The sequence below is a fragment of the Myodes glareolus genome, chromosome 14, assembly GCF_982192425.1.
Source record: "Myodes glareolus chromosome 14, mMyoGla1.1, whole genome shotgun sequence".
In the NCBI taxonomy this organism is placed as follows: domain Eukaryota; kingdom Metazoa; phylum Chordata; class Mammalia; order Rodentia; family Cricetidae; genus Myodes; species Myodes glareolus.
The window spans coordinates 59,827,379-59,840,423 of NC_142039.1; the positions used below are offsets into that span (position 1 = coordinate 59,827,379).

The following is a 13,045-nucleotide window of genomic DNA, read 5'->3' on the forward strand; positions in this document are numbered from 1 at the left end:
ATACACAAAGTGCCAATACTACATTCTAAGTGCAAATAAGAAGAAATCTGAGAGATCAAATAACTTCACAATATACCTTAGAGCTTTGGAAAAACAAGAACAAGAAAAACCTACCATCAGTAAGTGGAAAGAAATAAGATCAGAGCCAAAATTGATGAATTAGAAACTAATGATAATACACATCACTAATGCCAAGTTACTTCTTTGAAAAGATTAAGATTTGTTAACCCTTGGCCAAGCTAACCAAAAGAAAAAAGACCCAGTTTTAAAAATGAGAAATGAAAAGGAAGCCTTTACAACATATACCAAAGTAGTTCAAAAGGTAACAATGACAAACCTTAAAAATATTATACAGTCTACTAAATTGGAAAATCTAAAAGAAAAAGAATAATTTCTTCTAAACATGTATGACCTACCAAAATAAAACCAAAAGGAGATGAATATTTCAAACAGATCTATAAGAAGTAGTGAGATAGAAACAGCAACTAAAAAACAAAACAAAACAAAAAACCCAGTTAGTGAGATGTCTCACCAGGTAAAGGTGCTGGGACTCCCATAAAGGAGCAAAAAGCTAACTTCCCATAAACTATTCTGACCATCACATACCACCATTATAAATAAATGTCACAATTGCTTAGCTTAAAAAAAAAAACAAAAAAAACCTAATCAAAGTCTAAATCCAAATAGATTGACAGCTGAATTCTACAGAAACTTCACAAACAAATGTTTCCTAAACTCTTACAATAAATAGGAAGGGACAGAACAGTATCAACTTATTATAAAGCCAGTATAAATTCTGACGCCAGTTACAGATAAAGACATTAAAAAACAAAACCATAGGCCAATGTAGTGATATTTCACTTGTAGTTTAATAAATAATGCTTGCCGAAGTTCAGAGTGAAACAGCCACACTGATCAGCCTTACAAACCAGGCAGTGGTGACACACACCTTTAATCCCTTTGCCACTGAAAGGGGCGGTAGTGGTGCAAACCTTTAATCCCAGCCTTAGAGAGAAATATAAGAAGGGAGGAGACAGCTCTAACGCACAGTCTCATTCTGAGATTCCTGGAGGCAGGATGGCCATTTCAGATTGAGGTAGAGGTAAGAGCCAATGGCTGGCTGTTTTGCTTTTCCGACCTTCAGGCTGAACCCCAATTTTTGTCTCTGGGTTTTTATTAATCGTGCTACAGGCCAATCTCTCTGACAGACATATGTGGTGGTTTGAAGAATGACCCCAATAGGCTCATATACTTGAATGCTTAGTCGCCAAGGAGTGAAACTCTTTCAAAGGATTAGAAGGATTCAGAAGTAAGGCCTTGTTGGCAGAAGTTTGTCACTAGGGGTGGGTTTTGAGATTTCTAAAGTCTATGCCAGGCCCAGTCTACTCTGCGGACCTGCTTGAGGATCAGGATGTAAAACTCTCTGCGACTTCTCCAGCACCATATGTGCCACCATACTCCTTGCCATGATAATGGACCAACTTACGAAACTAAGCAAAGGCTTTCTCAAGGGTTGCCTTCGTCTTGGTGTCTTCACAGTAACAGAACAGTAACTAATAAAAACAAAGATACAAAAAAAGGGGGGGTGGGAGGAGGGGAAAGAAAGGGGAAAAAAAACCACTCAGGAAAATATTTACAAACTGAATTAGAGGAAACACCAAGGAGATTATCATGATCAAGTTGGCTTAATTCCAGAGACACAGGGATGGCTAGTTATAATAAACATTACAAATTATATAAATGGACAAGGACAGAAATCCACATGGTCATCCCATAAAAGGGAGAAAAGGCTTCTGAAGGTACTGTTTCATGATAGAAAGTCTTGAAGAAAATGAGAGTATAAAGAATTTAACACAATAAATACTATGTATAATAAACCTATAGACAACATTACAATAAATGGTGTAAAAGACTTAAAAGCATTTCCACTAAAACCAAGAGTTCTAAGACAAAGCTATCTTCTCCTTAACTCACTCTTATTCAGTATGGTATTGGAAGTCTTAGCTAGAGAGTAAGACAAAAATTAAACAAAATGACACAAATGGGGAAGAAGTCAATCTATTCTTATTTGCAAAGTATAATTTATATATGAATATGAAAGACCCTAAAGACTCCACTAGAACTAATAAACTCTGAAAAGTGGCAAGATACAAAATTAACATACAAAACCAAGTAGCCTCCCTATACCAAGAAAGCTATCAGGGAAATAATCCCACTCATAGCCAAGGTGAATACATACACACCTATGTATATACTTTGAAAAAAAAAAAACAACTAACCAATGATGGGGGATGCCCCTCTGTATGCTGTGAATATGTTTTATTACCACTGGTTAATAAGGAAGCTGTTTTGACCTTTGGCAGGACAGACTATAGCTAGGCAGGAAATACAAAGAAAAATACAGGGAAAAAGAAGGCAGAGTCTGGAAAACACCAGCAGTTGCCAAAGAAGCAAGATGTGAGGTAACACAAGGTCACGTGGTGATATACAGATGATTAGGAATGGGTTGATTTATATGAAGAGCTAGTTAGTAAGAAGCCTAAGCCATCAGACAAACAGTTTGTAATTAGTATCAGCCTCAGAGTGGTTATTGGGGGAACTGGCAGGTGAGAGAGAAACCTCCAGTTACAAACCAAAGTAAAGTGTTCTACAAGAGTTTCATTTATGCATCTTTGTGTGTGCAGGCAGATGTTAAAAGACAACATGTAGGAGTTAGTTCTCTCCTACCATGTGGATCTTTGGTCATGAACTCAGGTATTCAGACTTGCCAGCAAGCACCCTGACTTGATGTGTCATTTCATCAACCCAGGAAAACTTTAAAACATTCAACACTGGGGGACTGGAGAGATGGCTCAGTAGTTAAGAGCACTGACTGCTCTTCCAGAGGTCCTGAGTTCAATTCCCAGCAACCACGTGGTGGCTCAAACCATCTGTAATGAAATCTGATGCCCTCTTCTGGTCTGTAGGTATACATGTAGGCAGAACACTGTATACATAATAAATAAACAAAATCTTTAAAAAAAAAACCATTTAAAACTGAAGACAGGAGAAGACAGAATGACTTTCCATACTCATGGATTGAAATAATTCTGTAAAATGACTCTCCTAACGAAAAATAATCTATGTATTTAATTCAATGTAAACCCCATCAAAATTCCAATGCCACTCTTCATAAAAACTGAAACATCCATCTTAAATCAAAAATTTAAAAGGATTTCACACAGGGGCTGGAGATGGCTAACCAGGTAAGAGTATTTGGAGGATCCAGGTTCAATTCCCAGCACCCATATGGCAGCTCACAACTGTCTGTAACTCCAGTTCTAGGGGACCCGATACCCTCTTTTGGCCTCCATGGGCACCAGAAAAGCATGCAGTACAGGCAAAATGTTGACAAAACATTTAAAAAAAAAAACTCACTCAGCGTGATGCTTATTTTCAACTTGACTGGATCCTAACTGTGGATGCAATTTCACCAGTCACCTCAAACTCCTACTGCCATGACTTCACTAGGCAAGGGATATAACCATCAATTGTGAACCAAAACAAATTCTCCCTACCTTAAGTTGCTTTGGCCAGGTATTTTGTCCTAGTAAAGTGTAAGGTAATTAAGACAGACCTTCAAAGCCATCCTGAGCAAATATAATGCTGAATGTTATCACTATACATAATTTGAAGTTGCATTACAGAGCCTTAGTAAAGCAGGGGCATGGCACTAACAAAACAACACATAGACCAATGCAACTGAGGGGAGATCCGGATACAATTCTTGGAGCTACAGCCACCGGTTTCTGTTTTTCGTCTATCTTTTTACAAAGATGCCAAAAAAATACCCAAGGCAAAAAAGCCTCTTTAACAAATGGCCTTGAGTAAAATTGGATGTCTACATGAAGAAGAGTGAAACTAAATATTTGTTCTCACCACATACAAAATTCAGCCTCAACTATATCAAAGACCTTAACATAAGACCTGAAACTCTGAGCTGCTTAAGGAGAAAGTAAATAAAACACTTCAAGATACTGACTTAGACAAGGTCTTGCTGGGGCCTTGCTCTAGTCACTCAGGAACTAATGCCAGCAAAGACAAATGGAACCTCTAGAAATTAAAAAAAAAAAAAAACAGTTTGCATACAGCAAAGAAAACAGTTAATCAAGCAATCTACATAATGAATCACTGCCAGCTATAATCCACAGATTATTAACTGGAATTATATAAAGACTAAAACATAATAATACAAACAACCAATCAAAACTATGCTATGTGACTGAACACAGTTCTCAAAAGAAATAGAAAAGGCCAATAAAAAGAAAGTGTTCAAAATTCTTAGCCATGAGGAAAATGCAAATCAAAAGTACTTTTCAGAGTCTACGATTACTGAAGGCAAATGATGGTGTCATCCTCTCTATTTTTCAAGACAGGGTCTCTCACAGAACTTAGAGTAGGCCATTTTACTAGATAGAGAGGCTGGATAGTGAAACCCCCAGGATCCACCTTTACTAAAACCCTATCACAGGAGTGACAGACCAAAGCCACCAGGGATCTCAATGCAGGCCTTCAAGTTTGTAGATAAAAACTTTCCCCACTGAGCTACCTCGGTCTGGGGAACGTTTTCTTCAGTGGTACAGCATGCTAACTGCTGTGCTGATAACTGATAATAGGAGTGAGCAATATCACATTATCTCTAGGCAGGAGGTCCCGGGTTAAGTCAATTCTAGACGACTCTAGGCTTTATCAAGCTGATAATAAAGACTTTCTAGGACAACACACAATTTTCAAAATCTTATAAACACCAACAGAAGCTGGGAAGGTTTAAAACAGAAATAAATATAATACACCTGTAAGTGCAAAACTAAGAAGCAGTAAACTGAGTTCAGCTGTCAAATGTCTATGTTGACTATAACTGTATCAAGATTTTAAATGCCATTTGATAATGTTCAGTCACCATTCCTCACAAAACATTCAGTAAAGTAATAAAAGGAAGTTACTTAATATAGTATTCTTTTCCCCCCAACTCCAATATAACCCCCACACAAAACAATAACCGTGAACAACAGCAAAGCCATTGTCTACTACAAACAGGAACAAGGAGCTGCTTGTGTTAAACATTGTTTTGGAGATTCTACAAAACTTAATATAAAACAAAAAATAACCAGTAAAACATTAAAAGGCAATATATCCACTTGTAACTGGTATAATTACATACATATAAAACCAAAGAAACCACTCAAAGCATTTAAAATTAGCTAGGCAGTTTTGAAGGGTAACTGGATATTAAAGAAACCAATTGTAATTGACTTCCAGCTGAGAACAGGAGCAGTGTATTAGTCACAAAACTACACAATATTAATAAAAGTTTTATAGCAATGCTCAAAAACAATGTTGCAAATCTCTAGGCATATGTATCTAAATAACTTGACAACAGATTTTTTTTTTCTAAAATAGCGTTTCTCAACCTTCCTAATGCTGTGACCCTTTAATACAATTCATGTTGTAGTGACCTCCAACAATAAAATTATTTTTGTTGGTACTTCATAAAGTGTAATTTTGCTACTATTAGGATTCATAACATAAATACCTGTGTTTTCTGATGGTCTTAGGTGATCCCTGTGAAAGTTTCGCATACAAACAGTACATTTCAAGGCACATTCCAATCCAATTTCTTAATCCAGAAGAAAATGATTTTAAAGTTTACATATACAAATACAGAATTCCAAGAAAAGACAAAGCTTAGGTAAATAGCAGGCCATTCCCAGCTAATAACTTTCAGTTAATGACAATTCCGAGGAATATTACTAATAAGAGCCTATTGTGAGTGAGGCAAAGGTGACAGAACAGTAAGAAGCATCTGCAGGCTGGCTGAGGACTGCTAAGAAGGCCCACACACCCTGTGCCATTTGAAGTGAGCAGTCCCAACCTAGCTTCCAGAAGAATACAGGTTGTGACTGTGTGTGCTCACTCCCAGGTGCCTACAAGTCTGTTGTGGAAGAACAACAGGAACATTCTGATTTGCTCGCCACAAATACTATGACCTAAACTAACTTTAGGCAGAAAGGTTTATTTTGCATTACACTTCAGGTTAATTACTCCATCACAAAGGAAAGCTGGGGCAGGAACTAAAGCAGAAGCCATGGAGGAATACTGCTTACTGACTTGGCTCTCCCATGGCTTGCTCAATCTGCTGTCTTATATACTCTAGGACCACCCGCTCAGGGGTGGTATCATCCCCAGTGGGAGTTGGCTAGGTAGGTCCCTTCACAGCAGCATCAATTAGTTAATAACAACTAATAAAATGCCCAACAGACTTACTTGCCTACGAGACAACTGATGGAGGCAATCACTCAGTTAAAGCTCCTTCTAGTTCCAAAACAACTAGTCAGCACAAGCGGCATTCGACAAGCCTGCTGCTTAATTACAGACTGGACCAACCACACCCCTCTCATACTAAGGAAGTTAAGAAAACAGGATACCACCTGTTCCCTGAGCTTAGAAGACATCACAGTCTGGGTAGAAGGCAAGAGAGAAGGAGGGAAATTCTGGACAATGATCTAGACCAGTTCTTAACGATCAGTACCGAATCAGCAATACTCCTCTCACATCCCACAGAAGATCTAGAAACTCTAAAGGGAACTCTAGACCAGTGGGTCTCCCTCCACCTAGGGGGTTTTGACCCCTTTGGGGGTTGGATTACTCTTTCACAGGGGTTGCATATCAGATGATTAATTATGATTCATAACTAACAAATTATAAAGTAGCAACAAAATAATTTCATGGTTGGAGGCCACCACAACCTGAGGAGCTAGATTAAAGTATTAACTATATTGAACTGCATTAGGAAGGTTAAAAACCTCCCCTCTTTAGACTCAGGTCCAAGGAGTTGGAACGAGTACAAACAGTAATAAAATAAAAAATAAAAATGCTAATTTGCAAGAAAATAGATGAAAAAGATATATATTAAGCTTCCTAATCAAAATGAGGCCACAAAATTCTAAAATATAAAACAAAATTAACAGTACCATGATTTTATTATGGGTGATGCGACTCAATGAAGAGCAGCATTTATTTGTTGGTCATTAGCGTAGGGTGAGAGCGCACACGTGTTTAAGTCAGAGGAAAAGTTCACACTACTGGTTCTCTCCTCCCACTTAAGTAGGCTCAGAGAGCCAATTCAAGCTGCCAATCTTTGCATAGGTGCTTTTTACCCACTGACCTATGACCCACCTCATAAACCTGGCAGCATCTTATTTTTGTTAGTAAACAGGGATTTTTATAAGGAAGGAGAATCCATAATCACTAGAGAAAAAAAAAGAAACAGTGGAACACCCTCTTTACTGAGATCATTTATTTAGTAGTTTACCAGAGTTAAAAAAGTGTATTGTTGAAATGAAAATGTACACCATTTAAGAAGGTTAAACATTAATTTACATATAGAAAATCAATGGAAGATGCAATGCAAAAAGCTACTAGGGAGGAGAGACACTAACCAACAAGTGATATTTGTTACTGGACATCTACTCTCAACAACTAATGACAAAAATCAATGGTGGGTACAGTTACAGGTAGTAACTGCCAGCCTCAAACTTGAACGCCCAAGGAAAGCAGTAAGACTGAGAAAAAAAAGGTGACAGTATCAAAGCATGTAAAAACTAATCATTTACTAAAAATAGACTTTTTCAAAGAATATTTTAAGGATGTATTTCAGCAGAAACAAATGAATGCATGGGCCAAAGCAATCATCAGCACAGGAAAAAAAATACATATCACTAAAATGGTCATCAGAAACTAAACGTTATTGAGATTTTTAAAATCTATAATTTGCACAATTTCCCAGCTATAACTAACAAAGACTTGATCAAAAAAAAAAAAGGAAAATACGATTGGACACACAGAAATCAAACTGACTGTTAACATGCTCAGGATGAAAGAGGAAAGACAGCTTGTTTTAAAAGAAAAATAGGAAGTCTCAGGAAGAAGAACAAGAGCGGGGAGCGTCTGATTGTTTCTGTCTGTGTTTCTCTTTTGTTGAAAGGTACTTTCCAATGGGATGGTATGAGAGAGGTAGGGCCTTTGAGTAGTGATTAGATCACAGAAACTCTCCCTTTAGGAATAGGGTTAGTGCCTGTAAAACCCATGTCTCAGGGACAAGAGCACCATGACCAAAAGAGGACACACAGCATTATCTATGAAAAACTCTAACCAGAGACCAAACTTGCTGATGCCCAGATCTCTGATTTCTCAGTCTCCATTATTTTAAGTAATAAATGTTGTTTACAAAATAAATTACCCAGTTTAAGGTAGTTTATTAAAGCAGCCTAAACAACAGACTAACAGACTAAAATAAACCAAATCCTGGAGCCAAAAATAACTTGACTATTTCCTGATATGATTAATAGCAAGATAGAACATAGCAATGTACGTAAACCTGAGCACAGATCTTAAAATGGAGGAGAGCCTAGAGGTGGGAGGATGTGCTTGAAACAGTATTAAAACATCTAACATGTATGTAAACCAGAGCACCAGAAAGAAAAGGAATGGAGCAGAAAAAATAATTCACAACGATTTTCCAAAATTGTAAAGACAAAAAATTGTAGATTCAAAGAAAAGAAATTTTTAAATAAGTTAAATACAAAGAGAGCCATAAGGTAGGGGGGAAAAAAAAACAGTTGTTCTCACCGCAATACCCACTGGCATGAACACTATTTTGTGCTATTAGTCATCAAGAAAAGGCAAATTCTAACTGCAGTGAGGTACCATTACATAAGACTCAACAGTTACTATTTATAGCAGACAAAACCATAACAAAGGCACCATGAAATTTCACTAGGAGAAACATAGACATATGCCTACCATGTCACATGTGTCAAGCTAACAAAGCCAACCACTGTAGCTAATTATATATTCAAGACAGTTATAAGGGGTTAAATTTATCTTGAAAAACATCAAAAAAAGAAGATGAATCAAAGAAAGAACAGGAAATGGGATGTGAGATAAAGCAATTACCATCACTTCTATACCATGATATGCGTTCTTAAAAAAATGCACACTATATGAAATTGCACAATAAGAACTAAAGGGCTGGGACTGAAGAGATACCTCAGTGCAGAGGAATCTGTTCAATGCCCAACACCCACAGCTTACAACTGATCTGTAACTCCAGTTCCAGGGGAACCAACACCTTCTTCTGGCCTCTGCAAGTACAGCATGTACATGGTACACAAACATAGATGTAGGTAAAAAATCCATACATATAAAAAAACAAAAACATTTTTTTTTTGGAACGCTTCACGAATTTGCGTGTCATCCTTGCGCAGGGGCCATGCTAATCTTCTCTGTATCGTTCCAATTTTAGTATATGTGCTGCCGAAGCGAGCACAACAAAAACATTTTTTAAAAAAATCTTATAGGAAAAAATGAGATATGGCATGCAAAACCTTTGTCATACATTAAAAAAAAACATGATTTTCCATGTGTCAAAATTATAAAATACTCTGGGCAGTGGTGGCATAAGCTTTTAATCCTAGCACTCAGGAGGCAGAGGCAGGCAGGTCTCTGTGAATTCAAGGCCAGCCTGGTCTACAGAGTGAATTCCAGGACAGGTCCCAAAGCTACAGAGAAACACTGTCTTGAAAAACACAAAACAAAAAAATTATAAACTACAATAAATTAGACACTTTATCTTGAAAACAGTTTGATATTTAGGTAAGAAGCAAGTGTCACAGAGTATGGTGGTGTGGATGAAAATGGCCCCCATAGACTCACAGGGAGTAGCACTATTAGGAGGTGTGGCTTTGTTGAAGGAACTGTCACTGGGGGTGGGCTTTGAGGTTTCAGGTGCTCAGGCCAGGCCCAGAGTCTCTCTCTGCTGCTTGCCTATCCAGATGTAGACCTCTCTGCTCCTTCTCCAGAACCACATCTGTCTGTGTACAGCCAAGTCCCACCATGCTAATAACGGATTAATCCTTTATAAGAATTGCCATGGTCAAGGTGTCTCTTCACAGCAATAGAAACTCTGACTAAGACACAGGGCTACAGCTTAAAAGTTTCTGTGCAGCAATGGGAGGAAAGTTACCCGGCAGAAGAAAGTTTGCAAACATAGGTATAGCTGGGTTTGACTCATAACACACAGATAACCAAACAGTTGATAAATGTTCAGGGTGCTGTGTAGTAGAAAAGGCAGAAAATTCAATGGTAGTAAAATTTGCTTATATAGATGAGCAAGAAATTTATTGTCCTGGCACTACATGTTTATGAAAAGTAACAGTCAAAGATTTCTTCAGGTCAATATTTCAAAACAGAAATTTTCAAATTATTAATTCTTAAGTATTTTTAATTAAGTTATAGTTGTGCTCAACACTGCATACCAGAAACTAGCAGACTTAAAGATATATGCCTATTATCTCAGTATCTGTTCTATATACCCCCTTCCATTTACCTAATTTTTTTTCTTTCTTTCTTTCTTTTGTTTATTTTTTTGTTTTTGCTTGTTTGTTTCTTGAGACAGGGTTTCTCTGTGTAACAGTACTAGCTGGCCTGGAACTAGCTCTTGTAGACCAGGCTGGCCTCAAACTCACAGAGATCCACCTGCCTCTGCCTCCCAAGTGCTGGGATTAAGGCATGTGTCACCACCACCACCAGGCAATCTTTTTTCTTTTTAATTATTTGACTACTACTAAATTTTAAATCTTATAAATTTAAAAATGTATCTTTCATATATTAATTCAAGTTAATGTTTTTATCACATTCTGATAATGTAAGACATAACTTTGAAAAGCCCTCACACTTTATGTTTTGCTATCCTCATCATGTCTTATGTCTTCATGTTATTACTTCCACATAACTGTTATTATTGCTTTAAGCAATTACTGTAATTTAACCTAAAGGGAGTAAGAGTAGACTTTAACCAAACTATGGATGCCAGCTTCCAGTGGGAGAATGTACTCAAACTGCTGGAAGAAAAAGAATGCAAACCAGTAATTCTATGTTCAGCTAAACTATACTTTTAAAAAGGAGAAATTAAAAAGTTTTCAAACAAAAACTGAGAGAACTTATTGTTAGCATTATATACTACAAGAAATAATAACAGGGGTGGGCAAGGTAGTTCAGTAGGGAAAGGTACTTGGCCGCCAAGACTAACCCCTGAGTTCAATCTCTGGAATCAACAAGCTGAAGGAAAGAACCCACTCCCACGTGCCGTAGCACCTGTGCTCACACACACATAAACACAAATACACATACAAATAAAAAAATATCTTAAATATATAGAAAATGATATAAATGCATTTTTAATAATTTGTCTTCTATCTGATTTAAACACAGAGAAGTGACTATAAAATTCAGTGGTCTTACCTGTGGCCCACAGGTGCTGACTGGGCCCAAGCCGAAGCCAGGATCATGCTGCTGTCGGGGCCATACATATCTGACTGCCCTGCACTGCCACCCCAGGCCATGGTGACATCTGGGCCTGGCATGCTGCCAAGGGCCATTCTGGATCCATGGTTCTATCAGAGCTGGGATCTGTGTTGATGTCCATGGCCCGTGTTGCCATCAAAGGCCACAAGAATTCCTGGCTTCTGGGTCACTACCTCTGGTCATGTTGGGGTATGAGGATGTGCTGCTGCCAGGACCAGCTGACCTGAGTGGTCTGCACTGTCACCCTTGGCCACAGAGTTGGCTGGGTCCAAGGTGCTGCCAAGGGCCATGTCTGGGTAACTCCGGCTAGCACTGAAGACAATGCAGATGCCTGGGGTTTGGGCCAACACCTGAGGCCATGTAGGGGCCCGAGGGTCATGCTGTGGTCAGGGCCATATAGATCAGGGTGGCCTGAGCTGCCACCTGGAGTCATACTGATATACAAGGCTGGAGTAGTGGTAGGGGGCCATGTCTGGGTCTGTGGTCTTATCACTCCTGGGGTCTGTATTGAGGTCCGTGGCTCCTATTTTCAAAGGCCATGTGACTGTCTAGTGTCTAGGTTGACACCAGGGACCATGATGCTGCTGCTGGCCATGTCTGGGTCTGTGGTCTTGCCACAGCTGGGGTCTGTGTCCATGTCTGTTGCCTATGTTACCACAGGGGCCTATGCAAACCATGTAAGCAGATGTGAGGGTAGTGTAGAGCTCCCCATGCCCCTCACAGACCCTGGGTTATCTGCTTCCTCCACAGGCATGGGAGACCTGACTCTGCTCCTTGTCTGAAGGGAGCGGTCTCTCAGTCCAACACAGATACCACCCAGACACATATTCAGGGCTTTGAGCTAGCATTCACTAACATCGATCCCATCTATATGACCTGCTGAAGCTTGAGAAGGGACTGGTCCTGCCACAGAATCTCCATGACTCAAGGTAACTGCAGGATACCTGAGAGGAGTTTCAATGAATGAGGGTCCAGTTTTGATAATGTACCAGAAACCAGAGACCTTGGACCTGACCAGCCACACATTATAATATGAACATTTGCAAGTAAAACTGTTTGGACAAAAGGGTGAACTGCATGATACACAGCAGCTCCCAATGTCACTAAGGCGACAGAGAGGTGAGAAAGGCAGAGGAATAAAGTGGTTTGTTTGCTTTTTTGTTTGTTTAATGTTCTTAATTATATTTTTAATTTTAATTTTTATTATTTCTTTTTAAATTTCCATGGGGGGGGCACTACAAGAGTGAAGGACAGATATAGAGGGACTGAAAGATGACTGGAATTGGGGTGCATGATGTGAAATTCCCAAGAATAATTTTTTTTAAAAAAGTCAATTAAAAAAAGAAAAAAATTTGAGGGATATATGTGTGTGTGTGTGTGTGTGAGTGTGTGTGTGTGTATGTATGCATATTTAAATATGTATAAAGATATAATAATACAAAACAGAGGGAGCATATAGGATAAATATAGCCAAACTGGTATAGGGTTTAAGCACTAAAATCTACAATAGATCAATAAAAGAGATTAAAGAGATTCTAAATAAATGACTGACATGATCAAAAATTAAAATATTTAACATGAAGATGGCAAATTGACCTTGGGATTCAAACAGTCCTTACCATAACCTGATTTTTGATCCTAA

General features: G+C 38.4%; 1 protein-coding gene and 1 non-coding gene across 2 annotated transcripts in view; both read right to left on the reverse strand.

Moving 5' to 3' along the window:
• Window positions 1-13,045, reverse strand: part of Ranbp9 (RAN binding protein 9) — an 81,854-nt gene that overhangs the window by 37,144 nt on the left and 31,665 nt on the right. The window lies entirely within an intron of this gene.
• On the reverse strand, window positions 9,261-9,367 carry LOC125398132 (U6 spliceosomal RNA). Its single transcript, XR_015005269.1, has one exon. It is a non-coding gene; the product is annotated as a U6 spliceosomal RNA (small nuclear RNA).